The following is a 12,908-nucleotide window of genomic DNA, read 5'->3' on the forward strand; positions in this document are numbered from 1 at the left end:
GCTTCCCAATCCTCTGGCTTCCCACCAGCTTTGGCTTCCTTGTAAGCCATCTCTTTTGCTTTTACTTTGGCTCTCACTTCACTTGTCAGGGTGCATCACAACCTGATATGGAAGTTGTCCTGTCCAAGACCGGAAGAAGCTGCAGAAGATTGTGAACACAGACCAGCACATCACACAAACCAATCTTCTGTCCTTGGACTCACTTTACACCACACGCTGTTGGAGCAGTGCTGCCAGGATAATCAAGGTCACGACCCACCCAGCCAACACACTTTTTGTCCCTCTTCCCTGCAGGAGAAGGCTCAGGAGCTTGAAGAGTCGTATGGCCAGATTTGGGAACAGCTTCTTTCCAACTGTGCTAAGACTGCTGAACGGATCCTAACTCAGATCTGGGCCGCACCCTCCAAATATCTGGACCTACCTCTCAGTTTTTTTGCACTACCTTACTTTCCCTTTTCTATTTTCTATTTATGATTTATAATTTAAATCTTTAATATTTACTATTGATTTGTACTCCAGGGAGCGCGAAGCACAGAATCAAATAATTCTGTGATGATCGTACACTCTATTATCAATTGTTTGGCGACAATAAAGTATAAAGTAAAGTAAGGTACTACTACTACTACTACTATACATATACAGGTTGCTGCAGGTGCTGGGTAAGGTTTGAAACTCAAATAGGCCCATGACGGATGTACCATGGAGAGCATTCTAACTGGCTGCATGACCGTCTGGATTGTGGGAGTGGGGGTGGGGTGGTGTCTACTGCATAGGGTTGAAATAAGGTGCGGAGACTTGTAAACTTAGTCATCTCCATCATGGGCACTGGCCTCCATAGTATCCAGGACATCTTCAAGGAGCGATGCGGCATCCATCATTAAGGACCCACATCACCCAAGACGTGCCCCCTTCTCATTTGCAGGGAGGAGCTACAGGAGCCTGAAGACTCACACTCAATGATTCAGAAACAGTTTCTTCCTCTCTGCCATCCAATTTCTGAATGGGCAGTGAACCCATGAATATTACTTCACTACGTCTTTTTTCTTCTCCTTGCACCACTTATTTAATTTAACTATTTAATATATATACTTACTGTAATTCATGTTTTGCATTCTATGATTATTATTGCATGCACTGATGCTGCAAAGTCATCAAATTTCACAACATATGCTGGTGATATTAAACATGGTTCGGATTCCAACTGTTGCTGATTTAACTGTATTGCACGAGAGATCGCCTAAACAATGGAACTTCCGTGGAAGTACTTCTGATTTTATAGTGCAATGAAAAAGGAGGTTTTGATGTGTGGATGCCCCTGGGAGTTTTGAGCTGTCCATGTAGTCCAGGCTCTCCTGTTTCTTTGGATTAGAGATTTCAGTGACTGAGCTTACCTTCTGCATGACACCAATGTGCACCTCAGGCATCTATAATTTCGATCATTTGTATTTTACATGGATTCCTGGTCTCTAATGGGAGCTTTCCCAGTGAAGTATATCTATGAGGAAGATACATAGATATATTGCCACACCATTGTGTAACTGGAGAAGGCAGAGGATATTTCTAAAATTTTCATATAAGAGTTCCTCCATTTGTGTATTGCAATGTTCTGGCAGTGATTATTTGCATGGAAGTCTTGGACAACTTATAGCAAGAGCTTCAAGGCACTGGAGAGATACCATCAAAGCTGTCTCTGCATAAAGCTCCACATTCACTGAAACAACTTCAACATCTTCCTCCAAGCCACCAACCTTGACATTGAGGATCTAATTATACTTTGTCATCGTCATTGGATGGATCACATACGAAGTTCACATGTCTAACACCAGAGTGTTGAAAGAGACTCAATGTCCTGAGCTCTGTATTGGGAAGAGATTTCCAGGTGCACAGAGGATATGATTCAAAGATTTCCTCAAGGCTTTCCCAAAAAGAAGCCCCATTCCAGAGGGTATCAAGAAACTCAAGTCCATGCATTGGGAGTACAGAGCACAGCATAAGTGACAGAAGGGCTGCACCATTTCACAAACTGCCAGTCCTCCTGACGTTTAGGTACTTTCTGCGCCATTTGTAGGAGTGTTTGCTGTTCCTATTGTTGCACCAGCTCTCCTGGAGCACAAAGAATTCATTTAGAAGCAAGTCATCCTCAGTTCCAAGAGAATGCCCAAAATGAAGAAGGGCCCTATAGTGACAAAGGTTCTCATTACTGCCCTTTGCTGGATGCAGCCCAAAAAACACTGTGTCTCTGCATCCTCAAATTTTCCTCATACCCTACCTTAAAATGATACAATAATGTAGGGTTGGGTAGATGTTTCCCTAATTTGCATGTTTTTTCCATACACTTCATTCATATATCATGGAACCAGCTATGGTGACTGCTCGTTCTGTCAGTGAAGTAGAAAAGGGCCTAAATGCAAAAGAATACTTTATCACATGGAAGTACAAAGGATAAGTTACATGCTTGTGTTCATGCACCTTTCAGAAGCTGCTTAAATGGAGATGAATTAGTCAGGACAATTGAAGAAGGGTAGCCAAAGAATGAGAAAGCAGGTGGTTAGACCTCTATTAACATCCCAAGTTGCATTGTTCCATTTGAAGTAACAGTCAGACCAGATTCAAAAGGAAAGAGCAAAGAACAGGTGGACCAGGGAAGTTTGGTTAATTAAATCTCATTCTGGATATGAAAAGCCTGTTATATTTTATCATTGCTTGCCTTGACAAAAGTGTACCAGACAAAGTTTATAATATAAAAGCAGTAAATGCTGGACATACTCAGCGAGTTAGGCTGCATCTGATTGAAGATTTGGAAATGTTAATGTTTCAGGTCAAAGGTCCTTTGTCAGTCATGTTGCTGCAACAAGAAATGTTATCTCGGTTTCTCTTTGCACAAATGCAGCCTGGCCTATGTTTTCTGTTTTTATTTTTAGATTTCCAGCAACAGCAGTTCTCTGAATTTTCATTTGCCAGCCTTTATGACTGGCACATGGTTTCTGTAAACCATCAAGAGGAGAACTCACATTTACATTGCATGGTTTCATTACCCCTATAAATGATCTGGGACTTAAAAAAGGCACGAACTATTTTCAAGCACTGTGATTGTCATGTAGGAAAATGAAGAAAAAAGTCTGGGCATCCATAATTAACCATGGACCATCAAGCTGTCCTTTATCACACTTTGTAAGCTCCCTCACTTTATCATTTCACTCACAGCAGGGGATCAACATTAGTTTAACGAGAGGTTCAGAAGTTAATATACAGGATCAGCAAGAAGTGAGGGAACCAGATGATATGCTAGTCTTTATTGCAAGAGGATTTCAGTACAAGAGAAGCAATATCCTGTTGTAATCATACAGGGCCCTGATGGCAAGGCAACTGGAGTATTGAGTACAGGTCGGTGGGCGATGTGTGGCTTCCAGGGCAATTTCTATGTGGTGGTGTTCCCGTGCTTTTGCTGCCCTTGTCCTTCAAGCTGGTAGTAGTCATGGATTTGGAAGGTCCTGTTTAAGGAGTATTGATGAACGGCTTCAGTGCATTCTGTAGGTCATACAGACTGCCTTTACTGCCAGTTTTATGGTGGAAAGAGTGAATGGCTGCTGATCAGGTGCCTCCCAAATGGGCTGCTATGTCCTGTGTGGTGTTGAGCTTATTGTGTACTCTTGAAGTTGTCCTCATTCTGACTGTAGTATTGAAGACCTGTGTACTAAGGCTAACTCTTTCTCTAGTCAGGCTATTACAGTACAGCCACAAAACTGGCACTGACCCAACAGTGTAGACACTATCCAGATATGTCCTCACTACAAACATCCAGACACTTCCACTCCATTGAATTATTGCCCTGTCACCCCATTCTAAATCATCATTGAAGTAATGAAAGGTGTTTTTGATAGTGATAACAGGAGCATTTTTCTCCAATAATCTGCTCACCAATGTCCAGTTTAGATTTCGCCAGACGTCATCGCGGCTGTCTAAACATGAGTTCCGTAAGTAAGTTAGAGTGACCTATCATGATAACATGGCAACCCTTCACCAAGTATAGAAAGTGTGCTGAGTAAAATTGAGGTCAATGGCATCAAGGAAACAATACTCCAATGGGTGGAGTCATCCCTTGCCTGGAAACTGGGGTTATTAGTAGTTAATTATCTCAGTCCCAAACTATTATGCAGCCTCCTTGGCTGAACCATTGCCTCAGTGAAGATGTTTGCTGATGATTGATCAATGATCAGTTCTATTTATACCTCCTCAAGGAATGCAACAGTCATGCTTGCATGAAGCAAGACTTGAACACATTTTGGTAAATGATATGTACTGTATGCCTCACAATGACCATTGCCAAAGAAAGAACATAACTGTCTAGTTCTGGCATTCAATAGGTATACCTTACCCAGTGTCTGAATGGGCATTGAACTCATGAAGACTACTTCAACACTTTTTTATATATTTTTTTGCACTATTTATTTAAGTTAAATATTATATATATTTACTGTAATCACCCACAAAGTTAAATTTCATGACATATGCCGATGATATTAAACCTGACTCTGATTCACCTGCGAGACAATATTAACCAATAGCTCAACTGACTCAGTCATGTCAATCAGAAACTGGGTCCCATACAGAGTTACTCACTTAATGCTCCAAAGCCTTTCCCAAATCTATAAGACACAAGTCTGGAGTCTAATGGAATATTCCTCACTTGCCTGGAACAATCAGGAAAATTTTCATTATTCCAAGACAAAGCAGTTGGCTTGATTGGAACCCCATTCACTACATTAAATAGTCTTTACATTCACTATCAGTGCATGGTGGTTGCAATGTGTGCCACCAAGAAAATGTACTGCAGTTACTCAGGACTCAGTCTATTCTGACAGAATCTCCAAAGTCTATAACCAAACAGGGCAATGTCTACAGGTGCATGAGAATGCCATTCTCTGCAGGCTCCCTTTCAAGTTGTGCTCCAACCTCACATGGAAAGACACCACCTATTCCATACTTGTTGCATGGTCCAAATCCCAAGACTTACTCCATCACCTCTGCATGTTCTTGCAGAAATGTGACTCCAATACAACATTACATGCACCATCAACTTTCAGGCCATGGCTCACAAGGACTTGAGCTAATATTATTATGTTCTGTCTGTGCCATCGTAACTATACAGTATGTACTGTGTGGAGCGTGTGACTGTATGAACTGTGTTTTACACCCAGGCTTCAGAGGAATGATACTTCGTTCAGCTGTATACATTTGTATGATTGAATAACAATTAAACTTGAACTTAAATATAACAGCACTATGGGAATGCCTTCACCGGAAGGAGTACAGTGGTTCAAGAAAGTGGCTAACCACCACATTCTCAAGGGGCAGTTGGGCATGGGCAGGAAGCTATTGGTTTGACAGCAGTGCCTACATCGCCCAAAATGATTAAGTAATAAATAGCATTGACGCCATTGAAACTAATGAACTAGCCTCATTCAATTGGCCATTCAATAGGCCAATGAACTAACCTCATCCACTCACACAGTGATTTTGTTGTCATGCATTACAACTTGTTATGTTATGTGTAGACCATAACAAGCATTACCTTATTGGAAGTTCGGCTGCAAATTCAGTCAAGGCACCAGCTGCGTTTGGTATATTTCTTACATATTTTCATTTCCCCAATCTGAATGTAGTGACCTATTTCACACAGAATAACGATATTGCACTGGTTCACATAATATGCATGACCATAAGTGACTACTTCTCTGGAAAAGGTTTCAAAATGATGTGTGAGACACATGACCACAAAAACCAATAATTAAAGAAACTACCAACCATACAAGTTCTAGAAGATAAGGAGTGGGGTAAGGGTGGGAAACATCTTTTAAAATGGTTAGCAATCTGCCATCTAATGTAATACATTTAATTACTCTTGAAAGCTATTTCCTGGTCTGTGGTCAGGCTAACACTGATCTGATTGACTGCAACAAAGTCTGGAGAATCACCTGGCTTACACTACAAGAGGAGAACCCATCCAACTGCCCTCCAATTAAGTCAATGGAGCAAAAGTCAGATGTTTTTTCAAAGATTCAATCAATTGTATTTCCTGAGAGTTCAGCGTGTTTGGTGTGTGCCTTTGACAAAGTGCATCCTCAACACTTAAAGTTCCTAATGATGAAGGAATGAAATTATGGGTGAGTTTTCAGGGAAGTCCTTACAGAAACTTGTAGAAGGCATGATCTCCAAAATTAATAGCCAACAGCAAATTATGGTGCATGGTTCGTAATTTTAAACAGTGGCATACTGAGTGTTAAGTCTGATTGAAATTTATGGTAAATAAACATTATGGTCTAATCCCTAAATTTGCTAAGTTAATATTGAGGGATGGGGCATGTTGTGTAAAGACTAGATATCAAGTGGGATTGCTGAGCTCAGAAAAAAGATAGAAAGACCAAAGTCAAAGCAAATGCTAGGAGGAGGTCTGCACTCAATAATTAAGATTTTCAATATGTACATAATTATAACCCCTTAAAGATGCATGAAACCGTGCAACAGACAGCTGGATTTGTAGGAAAATGAGAGGGCAATTGATTTAAAGATAATGCGCTTACTGTTATTCACTGTCCTTGAGAAAGACGAGAAGATACCTGGCTGCAAATTGTATTTGCTTTGGATAGGGTAAGCAAAAGATTCACTCATGCATGCATGTTTGCATTACAAACCAAATAGATGTGGTAATTTGGTAAATTATTTGCTGGGACCTACAGCTTCAGCTCTTATCTGGCCTGCTGTCTCTACAAGGATATGCCACCTTCAGAAAGCACAATAATTTATAAGTTCATATGCTTTATAATTATAGGTAATGGAATATTTTATTTTGCCCTTTTGCTATAATCAATGGCTTAAATGATTAGTAGTTGTGGATCCAGTGCTACAGAGAGGCTGCTGATATGCTAAAATTGACCTTCTAGAGGAGATTAAGTCAGCCTATGTTTTCACTCTGAATTAGTATTCGGTATCATTGCAGATAGGTACACCTAAGGGACCTCTAAAGGATAGAAGAAGGTTCATTCTGGAGGTGATTGTCACTGCTTATGAAACTCATTTTATCAGCACTCAGTGTGGGTTATCTTTTAAGAATTGGCCTGAATTTTTGGGACCTAGAGAGGGATGAGTATTGTCTGGGGAGGAGTGGTATGGCGGGATGAGGAGATGTGGAATTTTGGAAGGAGAGAATTTTTTTTACTGCTATCTGCCTGTGTACAGCATAATTGCCTTTATCTATTGGGATGTTGAGTAGTGTAAGGCAGGAGGTCATGTTGCAGCTGTATAAAATATTTGCAGTGTTGTATGCAGTTCTGATTGCCAAATTACAAGTTTTGATGAGGGAGTTCTCCAGATTAGTGAATATTAGCTATAAGGATCAGTTGGACAAAAGTGGATTTTCTCTCTGGAGTATTGGGGCTGATCAAGTACATAAAATTATACAAAGCAGATAGAGTCTTTTACCTGGGCTTTAAATGTCAAACACTAGAGGGTGTAGCTTTAAATTGAGAGGGCAAACTTATGAGACATGCTTTGTTTTACATCTCATGTGGTGGGTGCTTGGAACGTGCTGCCAGAGGAAGTGGTCAAAGCAGATATGACAGTAACATTTAAGAAGCATTTAGGCAGGCACACGAGCAAGGAGATGGTGGTGAAAAATAGACCATGTGCAGACAGATGGGATTAGTTTGGATCGGCATAGAACATAGAAAAGTACAGCACAATAAAGCCCATTCATAGAACATAGAACATAGAAATCTACAGCACATTACAGGCCCTTCAGCCCATGATGTGCCGACCATGTAACCTACTCTAGAAACTGCCTAGAGTTTCCCTAGTGCATATTCAGCCCAAGATGTTGTGCCAACCCTTTAACCTACACCAAGATCAATCTAATCCTTCCCTCCCACATAGTCCTCTACTTTTCTTTCATCCATGTCCCTATCTAAGGGCATCCTAAATGTCCCTAGTGTACCTGTCTCTACCATCATACTTGACAGGGCATTCCACGTACTTGCCACTCTCCGTATCAAAAGCATGCCTCAGGTATCCTGCCTAAACCTTCCTCTAATCATCGTAAAATAATGCCTCTCTCATATTAGTCATTTAAGCTCTTTGGATTAAAATAACTATAATAATAATGGAACTGGCTCATTCATCAGCTCTCTGCAGCCTCTTGTGATCCTGTAGAGCTTCAATATCCTGCCATGATGCAACCAATCTGAATGCTCTCCATTCTAAAAATACAGGCGTTTACAAGAATCTCTTCAAACTCCTAATGAACTTTTGTCCTCTCCTCTCAGGTTCCCCCTTCTCCAGCCCATTATCGCTTCCACCAGTCAACTTCCTGCCGTCTCCTTCTCCTGGTTTCACCTATCACCAGCCACCTTTTACTTTCTATGATTATGAAGACACGCAGTCCTCTTTTATTGTCATTTAGTAATGCATGCATTAAGAAATGGTACATTATTTCCTCTGGTGTGATATCACAAAACACAGGACAAACCAAGACTGAAAAAACTGACAAAACCACATAATTATAACATATAGTTACAAACAGTGTAACAATACCATAACTTGATGAAGAAGTCCGTGAGCACAGTAAAGTCCGAAGTTTCTCAAATGTCCCACATCTCACACAGACGGCAGAAGGAAGATAAACTCTCCCTGCCATGCCGACCACAATCCGACTCTGAGTCATCCGAAAACTTCGAGCTCTGATCAGCTCTCTGGCACTGAGTACTGAGCACCATCTCTGTCCGAACGACTTGACCTCTTTCTCGGTCACCAAAAGCAGGCAAGGCCGGGGATTTTGAGGCCTACCCTCTGAAAGATTCCCGACCACACAGTAAAGACAGCAGCTAATGCGTTTTTCAGAAATTTCTCCAGATGTTCCTTTGTGCTTTCACGTCCACTCTCCATCAGAATTGTCCACGGCCCCTATTTAACAGATGCAGTATCATTTTTCACCGGAGGGCTGCGCACACGCAGGCGCGCCGCCATCTTCTCCTCCCTTCCCCCCACCTTCTTATTCTGACATCCTCGCCCTTCCTTTCCAGTCCTGATGAAGAGTTTCGGCCCGAAATATCAACTGTTTATTTCCATCCATAGGTGTTGCTTGCCGTGCTGAGTTCCTCGAGCACATTGTGTGTATTGCTCTAGATTTCCAGCATCTGCAGTACCTCTTGTGTCATAATGAATATGCCTTGTTTGTCATTGCACCAATGTGTTGGGCCCAGAATAGATCCTCTACGACATTGACATGTAGGATCTTGAAATTGCTAATTTTTTTCCACCGCTGACACCTAAATGAGGACTGGTGTGTATTCTCCCAACTTCATCTTCCTGAAGACTACAATCAATTCTTTTGTCTTGCAGATATTGCATGCCAAGTTGTCATTGCAACACCACTGAATTAACAGATCTATATTACTCCTCATCACCATCTGAGATTTTACCAACAACAGTGGTGTCATCTGTGAATTTACATGCCATCTGAGCTGTGCTTAGCTTCATAGTCATGAGTGCAGAGAGAGTTGAGAAGTAGACGAGGCACACATCCTTAAGGTGTGTCAGTGTTGACTGTCAGCAAGGAGATGTTATCACCGATCTGTACTGATTGTGGTCTCTATTGAATGCCAAGCTATAGTTAATAAACAGTAATCTAATGCATGGTCTGCTGTTGTCAAGGTGCTCCAGAGAGAAGTGGAGAGCCTGTAAGACCGGTTGCAGAGTGGGTGAATTGCAAAGGGTTTGGGGCCTTGCTCAGGTTGGAATTAATTCTAGTTATAGCCAACCTCTTGAAACACTTCATAGTGGAGACTGTGATTGCCACTGGGAACGAGTTGTTGTGACAGCTTGATAAGCTTGAGAACATTGTTTATGCTCTCAGTCCTCTATACAAGGTTTATGACCTATGACTTTCATATTCTTGAGGTGACAGTGGCTTTTCGGAGCCACCATTGACAGTGAAATCTGTGAAATGTGGGCCATCCAGTAGTTTGATTTAGATTATGAGGACACACAGTCCTCTTTTATTGTCATTTAGTAATGCATTCATTAAGAAATGATACAATTTGTTCCTCCAGAATGATATCACAGAAACACAAGACAAACCAAGACTAAAAAAAACTGACAAAAAGCACATAATTATAACATATAGTTACAACAGTGCAAAGCAGTACCGTAATTTGTTGAAGAACAGACCATGGGCACGGTAAAAAAAAGTCTCAAAGTCTCTCGAAAGTCCCATCATCTCACACAGTTAATTGAAGAGAGAAACTCTCCCTGCCATGAGCTTCCAGCGCCGCAAACTTGCCGATGCAGCATCCTGGAAGCACCCGACCACAGTCCGACTCTGAGTCCGTCTGAAAACTTTGAGCCTCCGACCAGCTCTCCAACACTGAGCACCGAGCACCATCTCTGCCAAGCGCTTCGACCCGGCCCCGGTAACAGACAATAGGCAAAGCCAAGGATTTGGGGCCTTCCCCTCCGGAGATTCTCGATCGCACAGTAGCAGCGGCAGTGAAGCAGGCATTTCAGAAGTTTCTCCAGATGTTCCTCCATGCTTCTCATGTCTGTCTCCATCAAATCAGGATTGTGCACGGCCCCTATTTAACAAATACAATATCAATTCGGAGCGGCCATGTGCACTGCACTGCTCCACCATCTTCTCCTCCCCTCCCCTAAGTTATTGCAAAGCAACCAGTAAGTTGCTTGCACAAAATGGTCCCCACATGGGGAGAGGTGAGAGTATTGGCAGGGTGGCTAGTATTGTGATGTTATGGGATGTGGAGGGGCTTGTGGATAGAGCAAGCATGGTTCTGGATTGTGCACGTGGTGCTTGATGGGTTTCATCTATGCAGGATGATATTGAATGCCTACTCATTTTATCAGGGATAGAAAATTAATTAGAAAATAAACCAGATTATTAGACAGCTCCATTTTAATATAGGTGTTCGAACATACACAACTCATTGTATTCATAACCTATTTAATCTTTGCCATACAATATTAGACAAGTACACATGAGACTAAATGCATATCAATCCTGGAGCCTTTCTTGAGTTAGAAAGAAATTCATGTGCTCATGGCCAACAACTTTCCAAGGTAAACTTCAGGGAAGGAGTTCTGTTCAATCATTTTCTTGACTTACAGGACAAGGACTAAAGAATGATACAAAATAATTCTGCCCAACATGTTGTGATAAAATAATAGTACATCCCAAATCTGTACATATGCTTCCCTTGTCAATGTTAACTCATTGTGCTTCTGCAGTAAATGCAGTATTTCCTAACACGCCTGCCTTCAGCTGGTATGGCACAAGCTAAACTATTCAACAGCAATTTGCTGCTCCACACCTCAAAAAAGAATTGTTACTAATATTTGCAAGCCTCACCTCTGAGGAATCAATATTTTGACAAATTGTCTGGATTCGAGACTTCAGAAGCAGTTTTTTTGTGAAGTATGTATTACTCAAGCACTACCTGGAAACTGGAGGACAAGTCCCATTATTTACATTGCCTATAAAAAGTATTCACCCCCTTGGAAGTTTTCATGTTTTATTGTTTTACAACATTAAATCACAATGGATCTAATCTTTTTTTTTGACATTGATCAACAGAAAGAAAATCTTTCATGTCAGAATGAAAACAGACCTCTGCAAGAGATCATACAAGACGGGGACCAGTGTGGGAGGTCACGAAGATACCTATGACAACCCTGGAGGAGTTACAAGCTTCAATGTAAAGAGAGAATGTACATACAACAGTTGCCTGTGTGCTTCACCAGTTGCAGCTTTCTGGGAGAGTGGCAAAGAGAAAGGCATTGTTGAAAAAAACTCACATGAAAGTTTACCAGAAGGCATATGGGAGACTCTAAAGTCAGCTGGCTGGAAGAAGGTTTTATGGTCTGTAGAAACCAAAATAGAGCTTTTTGGCCATCAGACTAAACATTATGTTTGAGGTAAGCCAAACACCGCACATCATCAAAAACACACCATCCCTACTGTGAAGCATGGTGGTGACTGCATCATACTGTGGGATGCTTCATTGCAGCAGGTCCTAGAAGCCTTGTGAAGGTAGAGAGTCAAATGAATGCAACAAAATACAGCAAATTCCTGGAGGAAAACCTGATGCAGTCTGCAAGAGAAATGCAGCTTGGGAGATTTGCATTCTAGCAAGACAATGGCCCCAAGTATAAAGCCAAAGCTACACAGGATTGGCTTAAAAACAACAAAGTTAATGTCCTGGTGTGGCCAAGTCAGAGTCCAGACCTCAATGCAATTGAGAATTGGTGGCTGGTCTTGAAAAGGGCTGCTCTCTCACGATCCCCATGCAATCTGGCAAAGCTTGAGCAGTTTTGTAAAGAAGAATAGACTCAAGGATGTAATTGCTGCCAAAGGTGCATCTACTAAATACTGTCTTGAAGAGGGTAAATACTTATGCAATCAATTATTTTCTGTATTATGTTTGGAATTAATTTAGATTACTTTGTAGAGACCTGTTTTCACTTTAACTTCACCTTTTCAAATAAAGCCAAATTGAATCCACTGTTGTAAAACAACAAAACATGAAAAATTCCAAGAAGGGTGAATACTTTCTATAGACACTCTGTTCACTGCTCTTACTGGCCTTCTGATTTATCCTACTATGCTGGGAAACTTCATTAGCTTTGTCAACAGGAATCGTGGCTTCACTTGCCTGAAATGTGTCGCAATAATCATTAGTCAATTGTTAATACAACTCTTGCAGTAATAGTAAATCAGGATTGTTGACTTCAATTCAATTTGGTCTGCATGATTCACATGCTTTTTCACTTCACACCCAATGACACCACCTTGAGAGAAAGATACAAAAGAAGATAGTCAACAGATAAAGATCAACTATATATGA

This window comes from Mobula birostris, chromosome 8, assembly GCF_030028105.1.
Source record: "Mobula birostris isolate sMobBir1 chromosome 8, sMobBir1.hap1, whole genome shotgun sequence".
NCBI lineage: Eukaryota > Metazoa > Chordata > Chondrichthyes > Myliobatiformes > Myliobatidae > Mobula > Mobula birostris.